Source organism: Rhineura floridana, chromosome 13 (genome assembly GCF_030035675.1).
Source record: "Rhineura floridana isolate rRhiFlo1 chromosome 13, rRhiFlo1.hap2, whole genome shotgun sequence".
Taxonomy (NCBI): Eukaryota; Metazoa; Chordata; class Lepidosauria; order Squamata; family Rhineuridae; genus Rhineura; species Rhineura floridana.
The window spans coordinates 8242020-8253673 of record NC_084492.1 but is presented as its reverse complement, the minus strand read 5'-3'; the positions used below and the strand labels follow the sequence as shown (position 1 = coordinate 8253673).

At 45.8% G+C, this 11654-nt stretch overlaps 1 protein-coding gene across 2 annotated transcripts in view; it reads left to right on the top strand.

The window, feature by feature from the left end:
- Nucleotides 1-923: 923 nt before the first annotated feature.
- The window catches only part of NUP93 (nucleoporin 93), a 128856-nt gene continuing 118125 nt past the window's right edge, over nucleotides 924-11654 (top strand). Inside the window, exons 1-2 of one of the 2 annotated variants that reach the window (XM_061594361.1) lie at nucleotides 924-1055; nucleotides 1163-1350. The gene's annotated coding sequence lies outside the window, so the exon portion shown is untranslated. Of the gene's footprint in view, nucleotides 1056-1162; nucleotides 1351-2275; nucleotides 2351-11654 lie in introns of those variants that run through there. The other variant, XM_061594362.1, reaches the window with a different exon arrangement.

The following is an 11654-nucleotide window of genomic DNA, read 5'->3' as shown; positions in this document are numbered from 1 at the left end:
GCAGAGTTCATGGCTTATTTGCTATTATTTTGTTTCCTTAGAGAGCTCTGTATATTGCAATGCATAGAATGCACAGATCTAAGCACAGATCTTGTTCCATTTCATAGTGTCATGTCTACAATACCTACACATCACTGTTTATTCAACAAAGGGGGTGGTTATATCCATCTGATGAAGTACCCTGTGGTCTCGCAAGCTTGTGCCACAATAAATTTGTTAAAGTGCAATTCTATGCATGTATAATCAAAACTAAGTCCTAAAGAAGCAGTGGGACTATTATTATTATTATTATTAAACAATAATAATGATTTATTTTTGTTGTCCGCCTCTCACCTGGAGTGCAGTCCAGAGGTAGATTACATACATTAAAAAATACAAAGCATACATAAAACCATACAGAAATTTAAAAATGCAAAAACATACATAAACAAATCAATAAAATCCTTAAAATCTAGGTAACTGCATAGGATGTCTACAACTGGATAATACCTTTATTAGCACCATCCTAATGTAAGGATTGATAATATTGAGAATGTGTGGGATTGCAGCCTTAATCTTTGAGGTGCCATCAAAAGACACAATGTAATAAATAAATCTGCCTGCTCCTCGTATACCTAGGTTTCCGATAAAAAGCATTTCAAGATACTTCACTGCTCTTTATTTATTGTTCTTGTGTGTTTTGTACATTTTAATGTTGCTAAGAACCGTCCTTGATTTGTTATGTTTTTGTACGCCGCCCTTTTGAAAAGCGGTTTATAATCTTTAAAATAAAAACTCCCCCGCCCTTTTAATCCCTTATCAAACTGATGAGTGACCACAGAGGGGCAAGGAGGAGGAAAAAACCGCCCCTCCCCTTCCAGATCTCCACTGCAGTTTGGGATCCGAGGAGCTTGAGGCCTTCTATGTCTCCATGGCAACGAAGCCTGGCTGGTAGTGATTCTGGCAGGCGGGAAACATGGCGGCTTCGCCTCTGCTAACATTCGGGTGTCTTTGGCAACTTTACTCCCTCTCGCACCGTTGCGGAAGGAAGAGAGCGAAGAGAGCTCTTTCCCAACGTACGTTTTAGTGGGGCAATTTCTTTGTTTCCCCCCGCCCGCCTTTCGCCCCTTCAACTCATTTATTTAATTGAATCGTGTTTGTCTTTTTTGTTCGCCGTTCTCAGCGTCTCAATAAAGTTAAGCGGAAGAAAAGGAGGAAGAAGCAAAAAGCGGCCGCGGAGCCTGCTGGGAGAAGCCGGTCTCTCCTCCAATCGGAGCACGCGGCGGGGAGCAGAACGGCGTTGACGTGAGGGGGACTCGCGGCGGACGGAGGAGAGCGAGAGATCGGGCAAGGGAGCGGCTCTGGTTAAAGGTGAATCTCGCACTGTTTTTCGCTTCCATCGCACCCCTCCCCTCGAGAAACCGGCTATTAACATGAGAAGAGCCTGGATCGGGACCGAAAGGGCCATCTGGTCCAGCTTCTTTTTTCTAACAGCAATGGCTAAACGGGGCGGGCGGGGAGGTGACAGTTCTCCACTTCTGGACAAACTTGTATTCAAAGGTAGAAGACCTTTGCACGTGGAGGCTCTATTTAGATATCATTGCCTAACAGCCATAGATAGGCCTCCACCTCCATGGATGCACTAAGCATTCTCTTAGGCTGTGAACCCTACACATGTCTGTAAGTCCCCTTGAGCTTACTCCTGAGTAGACATGCGTAGGATTGTTCTGTTAAAGTGGCTAACAGCCAGTTGTCTCCTCCTCCATAGATTTGTCTAACATCTCTCTCCACACCCCCAACCCCAAATATGTCAGTTCTGCATGCAAAAGGTCTTGGGTTTAATCCCTGTCTCCTCCAGGGATCTTTGCCTGAGACTCTGAAGACCTGAGTCTGTGTAAGGGAGATTTGTATGTTCACATGACTATAGTTTGTGGCAACAAATTCTTTAAAACAGATGTTTTGTGAAGAAATGCTTTCTGTCCTAAATCTTCCGCTGATCAATTGGTGATCTCTGAATTCTAATATTGTGAGACAGCAAAATATTTCTTTCTATCCATCATCTCCACACCATCCATAATGTTATCAACCTCTAGCATGTACTGCCACAGTTGTTGTCTTGTTCCTAAGCGAGGCAACCTCAAACACTTGAACCTTTCCTCGTAGAGAAAGTGATCAACCCTGCTATTGTTTTGTTTCCTGCTTTCTGCACCTTGTCCTGCTTTACAGTAGCACTCTTTGGGTGTTCTCCATACATGTTAAGTAAACGTGTGCCAGAAGAGGGGCTTCAGAAATAACCTTGCTGGCACTGCCACCCAACCCCAGTTGACATTCCGTTTGCGTGCTGCACAACTTGAGGATAACATCAAGGAGAGTGAGTACACCTGTCTCCAGAGACCCTCTCCCCTTGCATATTTATTTAACATGTAGGAAGAACATCTAGAGAGGGCTAATATCTCTTTGAGGTGGGGTGACCAGAAATATGCTTCATGATCCATATATGGCTGTTCCATGGCTTTGCGTAAAGGCTCATTACAGCTATCCTCCTTGACCTCTTTTCTGGTCTGCCCCCCCCCACCAGTTCCTACCCCATCACTGTATATGTGAAGCTGGCAATCTTATACCAAAGCATGAAGTAGTTTACAATTCCTTACAAATTTTTTTGTCCTTTTCTTGGTGTCCTCCCTTTTATGTAGGTCCTTCCTGTTTATTATCTTTATCTGTTGTCATGGATGGCACGTTTATGGTAGCCAGCATAGTTTTGTGTTTTTTAAAAAACTTTAAGGGATGGTTTTGGCAGGTCAGAGGGGCAGAAAATATCATACAGAGTTACACTTTTGAAAACAAAGATCTGAACATACAGTCTGACCAAAAAAGAGAGGCACCGTTGTGATTTAGGCTGCAATCCTAACCTACCTACTGGGGAACAAGCTCCATTGAGTTCAGTGGGGCTTACTTCTGAGTAGACATGGTTAGGATAGCAGCTTTAGCCTGCAATCTCCATCTTAGGCTGCAGTCCAATATACACTTACCTGGGAGTAAGTCCCATTGGACCCAATGGAGCTTACTTCTGAGTAGACATGTATTGGATTGCACTGTTTATCAGTAAGCAGACCTCATTAAGCCTAAATTTTCTGGTTTTTTGTTTTTATTTTTCCTCATCCAAACACTCCCTGCCTTGTGTATCATCTTTGCTGATGATGAGTTCTGGAGAGCCTGAAAACTTGCCACATTTTCCTGACTTATCCTAATAAGGTATTATCCAACGGGAGTCTTTGGAGGTTTTTTTTCCCCAATACATGATTATGTTTGGCAGGATTAGATTGAATTTCAAAGACTAACATTTAACTAACATCAAAGACTAACATTGTGGTATACGAAATCAGTTAGTCTTATAAGGTCATGATGTTCTTGTTTTTGCTCTAGCGGACTAATGTTAGCCATCCTTCTGGAATATGATTTTTTTATAATCTTTTGGTGATCCCCTTTTAAAAAATAAAATCCACTTGTCACATAAGTATTTAGATACCATTTTAACTTTATGTAATTTTGATGTTATTTAACTATACTTATCTATTTATTATTTGCCACTGTTTGTTATATTTCCATCCTGCTCTTCCAGATTGCTCAAAGTGGGGTTCCCCTTCCCAGTTTATCCTCTTCACAACCCTGTTGTTAGGCAAAGCAATATTATCCAGTGATATTTTCATTGTTTCTTTTTAAGGGTTCCCTATTTGTCAGTGTGTTTGAGGTTTTGGTGTGTGATATGTTCTGGCCCGTTGGGGTTTACCCTTCCTCTTCTTTGCTTATTTATTGGGTTATGAGCAATGAGAGACTGTTTTTCTAGGCTCCCTACCTCAAGTGCAAGATGAATATAATTCTATTTTACTTTCCTGACCCTTGTTTTCATACTCCCATTTTTATTGCTTCCCTCTCCTCCACTGACAAAAATTGGTTCAAAGGAAGCAGCCACACTCCTCATAGTATTGGCCCTGTTTGCATGTCTTGGTTAGCCATGCTATGGCTTACTGGGACTGCATGAGTGTGTAGGCTTCTGGAGAGGAGCTTACAGTCGCTTTGCTTCTGCCCCATCTTTGGCTTAGAATGTCTTCTGGACTTCCGCTTGTTGTTAACCACGAGGTAGCCAAGAACAAATGTTTGTGTGGTCCCTTTAAGCCAAAGGTTAGCTTACCTTGTCGTGCAAACCATGTCATAGTCGTAAGGTAGTTTGGAAGAAAAAAACAGCTGTTTTGTGCCAGAAGTCTTAAACAGTTTTGACTATTGACTCCCAATTTGCTAGGCCCTGTGCCACCTAATGTGGCAAAAGTAAATCCAATAGGCCCTGCACCTCTTGACCAAGAGTCTTCTTGGTCAAACTACTTGGAAAAACTACTTGGCTCCATGGGTTACCTGTCAAAATCAGAGCTTGGAAAAGTTACTTTTTTGAACTACAACTCCTATCAGCCCAATCCAGTGGCCATGCTGCCTGGGGCTGATGGGAGTTGTAGTTTTAAAAAGTAACTTTTCCAAGCTCTGGTCAAAATATCACCGAGCTCTGCTCCCAACCCAACAAACAAATTAAAGAAGCTAAAAGGGCAGGATTGAAAGCCACTTCTAATGTGCAAACCAAGGAGGATGAAACAGAGAAGGAGGGGGGCCAAGCTATACCAAGTTTGGGCGGCAGGTGCCGGATTGATGCTAGGGGCAGACCATGTCAATTTAGAGGAACACGGGATAGATGCATAATACCTATCCCGTGTTCCAGGTCTGCCCAAAACAAGAAGTTAACTGGGGGAAGCAGGATTCCTACCGACCTTCGATTGCTGATGTGTAATGCCAGGTCTGTGACACAAAAAACATCTGTCATCCATGATACGATACTGGATGAGTGTGCAGACCTGGTGTGTATCACGGAGACCTGGCTGGACGAGGCCTCAGCTCCCATCCTTAAGGCCATGTGTCCGCCGGGTTTCTATTATGCACAGCAACCAAGGGTAGGTAAGCGGGGAGGGGGAGTGGCAGTCATCTACCGGGAGTCCTTGATTTTCACTGGGCCTCCGCTCCCAAGGACCAAGGTTGTTGATTGCATGTACTGGAGGTTGGGCCCGAAGGGCAGTTTGGGGATCTTGCTCGTGTACCGCCCGCCCCGCTGCACGGCAGACTCCCTGACCGAGGTGTTGGAGGTGGTCTCGGATGTACGAGCGTTGACCCCAGAGCTTTTAGTACTGGGGGATTTCAACGTGCATGCTGAGACCACCCTCAGTGGAGCCCCTCGGGATTTCCTGGAAACCATGGCTTCCTGGGAACTGCACCTTAATAATACTGAGCCCACCCATGTAGCCGGTCATGCTCTCGACCTTGTATTTGTCCTGGGGGCGGTAGGAAGTGTTCTGAAGTTGGGGGCTATTTCTTTTACCCCCGTGTCATGGTTAGATCACTATCTGGTGAATTTTGACATCTCGATGCCACACTCCCTCCGCAGGGGTAAAGGACCTATTAGAATGGTCCGCCCTAGGCGCCTGATGGATCCGGATGGATTCCTGACTGCGCTGGGGGATTTGGAACCTGCTGAAGGTCGCCCGGTCGAAACCCTGGTGATGGAGTGGAATGAGGGAATCACCAGGGCATTAGACCGGGTGGCTCCGAAACGTCCTCTCCCCCTGAACAGGACTCAGACGGTTCCGTGGTATACACCCCGGTTGCGTAGTCTGAGGCAGGAGGTGAGACGACTAGAGCGCCGGTGGCGAAAATCCCGTTCTGAAGATGCTCGGACACAGGTTAGAGCAGCAATAGCTGCCTACCAGGTGGCAGTGAGGGCAACAAAGAAGGATTTCTTTGCTGCCTCTATTGCATCCGCAGAGTGCTGTCCCAGGAAGCTGTTCCAAGTGGTCCGAAGCCTGGTCGATCCAGTTGCTCAGGAACCCTTGGAACATTCTAAGGCTTCCTGTGACAAATTGGCAAAGCACTTTGCTGATAAAGTCGAGCACCTGAAGAACTCGATTCCGTACGCTGTGTATGCAGTGGGGGATCCAGAGTTGACCAATTGCAATCCGGTTCTGTGGGATCGGTTCCAGCCTCTCCCTTCTGAGGATGTGGACAAGGTGCTTTCAACGGTAAAGCCTACCACCTGTCTGATTGATCCTTGCCCATCATGGTTTCTTATGAAATGTAGGGAGAAATTAGGCGAAAGGATCAGGGCGGTGGTAAATGCATCCTTGAAGGAGGGTGTTTTGCCACCAGCCCTCAAGGAGGCAATTATAAAACCTATTTTGAAAAAGGCCTCCTTGGATCCCAAAGTCTTGAACAACTTTCGCCCCGTTTCAAATCTGCCATTTTGGGGGAACATCATTGAGCGAGTGGTGGCTGGCCAGTTGGCAGCACACTTGGATGAAACGGATTATTTGGATCCATACCAATCGGGTTTCAGGACTGGACATAGTACTGAAACAGCCTTGGTCGCTCTGGTGGATGATATGAGGAGGGCATTAGACGGGGGAGAATCCACCTTTCTTGTCCTCCTGGATCTCTCAGCGGCTTTTGATACCGTCGACCACGGTATCTTGTTGGATCGCCTGGAAGGATTGGGAATAGGAGGCACTGTTTTGCAGTGGTTCCGTTCCTTTCTCTCTGACAGGCATCAACAGGTAGCATTGGGAGATGAGGTTTCAGACCCTTGGCCCCTCACATGCGGAGTGCCACAGGGTTCTGTCCTCTCTCCCATGCTATTTAACATCTATGTAAAGCCGCTGGGAGCTATCATCAGGAGTTTTGGGCTGCGATGTCATCAATATGCAGATGACACGCAGCTCTATCTCTCCTTTAAATCTTCACCAGAGATGGCTGTGGAGACCTTGTCCAAGTGCCTGGAATCCGTGAGTGGATGGATGGGAAGGAACAGACTGAAGCTCAATCCTGATAAGACTGAGGTGCTACTTGTGGGTGACAGGGGGAGGTTGGGTGCTGTTGACCTACAGTTTAATGGGGTGAGTTTACCCCTGAAAGATCAGGTCCGCAGCCTCGGGGTGGTTCTTGATTCCAAGCTGTCCATGGAGGCTCAGATTTCGGCAGTGAGCCGGGCAGCTTGGTACCAATTACATCTCATACGGAGGCTGCAACCCTACCTCCCTATTCATCAGCTCCCACTGGTGGTACATGCCCTGGTCACCTCTCCATTAGACTACTGAAATGTGCTCTACGTGGGGTTACCCTTGAAAACGGTCCGGAAACTACAACTGGTGCAGAATGCGGTGGCTCGGTTGCTTACAAACAGCCGCCGCCGTGATCACATCACGCCAGTATTATTTCATCTACATTGGCTGCCAGTTGTTTTCCGGGCCCAATTCAAGGTGTTGGTATTAACCTTTAAATCCCTATACGGTCTCGGCCCAGTTTATCTGAAGGAGCACCTCCAGTACCACAAATTAAGCCGCCCAACCAGATCAGCCACACAGGGCCTTCTCTCAGTCCCACCAACGAAAACAGCTAGGTTGGTAGGGACTAGAGAGAGGGCATTTTCAGTGGCGGCCCCCACTCTCTGGAACTCCCTCCCATTCGATCTTCGCCATGCCCCTTCCCTGGATATATTTCGCCGGGCATTAAAAACTTGGCTTTTTGGACAGGCCTTCAGGAATTCCGGGGAGGGCTAACTTTTTTGGGATATTTTATTATCTATTGATCGCCCTAACTGATTTCATGCTGCTGTGATTAATGATCGTACTGATTTTATTGTATTTTATCTGTATTGTATTGTAATTTACTGAATTTTAGTTTGTACGTCGCCTAGAGTGGCTTTGGCCAGATAGGCGACACAAAAATTAAATTTATTATTATTATTATTTATTATTAATCATCTTATTATAATTTATTTATTTATTTATTTGTTTCATTTATAGACCGCCCATAGCGAGTGGCTCTCTGGGCGGTGTACAAAAAGGTTAAAATACAAAATATCAACAATAAAATCAGACAACAAACAATAAACACAAGCAGCAACTAAAGAAAAAAATAAAAAATAAAAAATTTAAATTATAACATAAACGCTTAAAATGCCTGGGAGCACAGCCAGGTCTTAACCTGGCGCCGAAAAGATAGAAGCATAAGTGCCAGGCGTACTTCTTCGGGGAGGCTGTTCCACAGTTCGGGGGCCACTACAGAAAAGGCCCTAGATCGAGTAACTGTCCTCCGGGCTTCTTGATGGGTTGGTACCCGGAGGAGGGCCTTAGATGCTGAGCGAAGTGACCGGGTAGGTTCATAGTGGGAGAGGCGTTCCACAAGATATTGCGGTCCCATGCCGTGTAAGGCTTTATAGGTCAAAACCAGCACCTTGAACCTGGCTCGGAAACAAATAGGTAGCCAGTGCAAACGGGCCAGAACAGGTGTTATATGTGCTGACTGGCTGGTCCTCGTCAGCAGTCTGGCTGCTGCGTTTTGCACTAGCTGAAGCTTCCGAACTGTCTTCAAGGGCAGCCCTACATAGAGCGCATTACAGTAATCCAGCCTAGAAGTTACCAGAGCATGAACAACTGAGGCGAGGTCATCCCTGTCCAGATAGGGGCGTAGCTGGGCTACCAACCGAAGGTGGTAGAACGCATTCCTTGCCACCGAGGCCACTTGCGCCTCAAGAGACAAGGAAGGATCGAAAAGAACTCCCAGACTACGAACCTGTTCCTTCAAGGGGAGTGTGACCCCATCTAGAACAGGGTGAACATCCACCCTCTGGGCAGGGGAGGCACTCACCAACAGTGTCTCAGTCTTGTCTGGATTGAGTCTCAGTTTATTAGCTCTCATCCAGTCCATTATCACGGTCAGGCAATGATTCAGCACATCCACAGACTCACCTGTAGAAGATGAAAAGGAGAAATAGAGCTGAGTGTCATCAGCGTACTGGTGGCAACGCACTCCAAAACTCCTGATGACGGCACCCAGAGGCTGCATGTAGATGTTAAAAAGCATGGGGGACAAAATCGACCCCTGAGGGACTCCACAATGGAGAGTCCAAGGTGTCGAGCAATGTTCCCCAAGTACTACCTTCTGGCGACGATCCGCCAAGTAAGAGCGGAACCACTGCCAAGCAGTGCCTCCAACTCCCAACTCCGCGAGTCTCCCCAGAAGGATACCATGGTTGATGGTATCAAACGCCGCTGAGAGATCAAGGAGAATCAACAGAGTCACACTCCCTCTGTCCCTCTCCCGACAGAGGTCATCGTACAGGGCGACCAAGGCTGTTTCAGTGCCAAACCCAGGCCTAAAACCGGATTGAAACGGATCCAGATAATCGGTCTCATCCAAGAGCACCTGGAGCTGATTGGCAACCACCCGCTCCAGAACCTTGCCCAAAAAGGGGATTTTGCCACCGGTCTATAATTGTTCAAGTTATCTGGGTCTAAGGAAGGTTTCTTCAAAAGAGGTCTCACTACTGCCTCCTTGAGGCTACCGCTTTAGCATTTGTTTTAATACTTCTGAATGTTCAAAGTGCTCCACATACGCTCTCAGTCATTTTTACAACAATTCTTCAAAAGTAGGTCAGTATTGGTCCTCATGTCTACAATATATGGGTGAGACTAAGGGCGACTGTGTTGCTTGCAACTGCTCAGTGAAACTGTGGCAGAGCTGAGAACTGGAAACAAAGGCCTTCCTGGTTCACAGCTCAGTGTCTTAGCCACTAAGTTACGCTAGCTTGTGCTAAATTTGTGGGCCTTTAAACTGCTACAAGCCCTTTTGCTGTTTTAGCGCTCTGAGAGAATACCATTTGGATTCTTTCATTACTATAGCAGACTTCTGTTGTCCCTGCTGGACAGTGTCAAATGCTGCAATCCTGTGTTCAGTGGAGGAGTAAAACCCATTGAGCACAGTAGGTCTTGCTTTGAGCAAATCTGCATAGGATTGTGCTATATAATCATCTTGGTTCTGTTTGGCCACTACAGGAGGCATAAGGAACCTCTGGCCCATGGACCTAATTTCGCCTGCCCAGGCCATGCTTCTTCCGTCTAGGCCGTCTTCCCCCATCCATCCTCCATTACTACTAGTTCACGTTGTTTCCTCACTGTGAGCCCTTTTCTCAGTGCACAGGAGGAAGCAAAATTGAGAAAAGAAACCTTACTTAAGATCCCTTCCACAGGTTAGCAACATCCAGAGATTTTTGTAATGATAAAATGGTGGTAGATATTTTTTGTGGCAAAATCTGACTGTAGTTGTTTTTGTGACAGGACAGAGGTGCTTAGCTGACAAGACAGGACTTCAAACAGCCTAATAGAATAGTCAGTGGGTTTTCCCCCCTTACTTCTTGATTGCTCCAGTCTCATTGTGCCCCATAAAATACAGTTGTTTGTTTAAGAAAGTTTCTATTCCAACATGCCACTATAAAATAGCAGTCATAGCGGTAGCAACGTTCACAAATAGTAATAATTTTTATTTTATTTTATTACATTTCTGTCCCACCATTCTTTCATACTGGAACCCATAAATATGGTGCCCAGGATATCTCCCATCCAGACACTGACCACACCTAGTCTGCTTGGCTTCAGTAAGGTGAAGATGTGCCTTCAGACATCAAAGCAATTAAAATCCGAAAAACAAAAATGTGGCCTCCCGATACACTCTGTAACTGACCCCAAAGTGGCCATCCTTGAGTAAAGCAACTTTGGAGGGAGACTGCAATGTGAAACCACTGAATTACAATTCATGAAGAGATTCAGTGCTATGGCTTGTGGATTGAATGTGGAGATACATTGCCTTGCAAAATTAGTCAGACCCCTGACCAATGCTCTTATATTACTGAATTACAAATGGTACATTGTAATTACATTCTGTATTATATTTTATTTTGAAACACAAACTCAAAATCAACTATTGTAAGGTGACATTGGGTTTATGTGGGGAAATGTTTGTAAGAAACAAAAACAAGTATGTTGCTTGCATAGTATTTAATATTTGGTAGAGCCACCTTTCGCTGCAATAATAGCTTGAAGTCTTTTGGGGTAGGTGTGTACCAGCTTTGCACACAGGGTTGGAGGAATTTTGGCCCATTCTTCTTGGCAGATTTGCTCCAGGTCGTTCAGGTGTGTTGGATGTTGCTTGTGGATGGCAATTTTCAAAGAGTGCCACAGATTCTCAATGGGATTGAGATCAGGAATTTGAATGGGCCACTGCAGGACATACACCTTTTTGTTCTTGAGCCACTCCAATGTTGCTTTGGCCTTGTGCTTGGGATCATTGCCCTGCTGAAAAGGGAATTTCCTCCCAAGCTTCAGTTTTTTAGTGGACTGAAGCAGGTTCTTGCAGTATTTCCCTGTATTTTGCTCCATCCATTCTTCCATTTAACAAGATGCCCAGTCCCTGCTGATGAGAAGCATCCCCACAGCATGATGCTGCCACCACCGTACTTCACTGTTGGGATGGTGTGTCTTGAGGCATAGAGTCAGTGTTAGGTTTGCACCACACATAGCACTTTGAGTTTTGGCCCAAAAGCTTTATCTTGGTCTCATCTGACCACAAAACCTTTTCCCGTATCACAGCTGGGGCACTCTCGTGCTTTCTGGCAAACTCCAGATGTGCTTTCAGATGGTACTTTTTGAGTAACAGCTTCTTTCTTGCCACTCTCCCATACAGGCCAGTGTTATGCAAAGCTCTTGATATGGTTGACTGGTGCACCATTATTCCACTCCCAGCCACTGAACTCT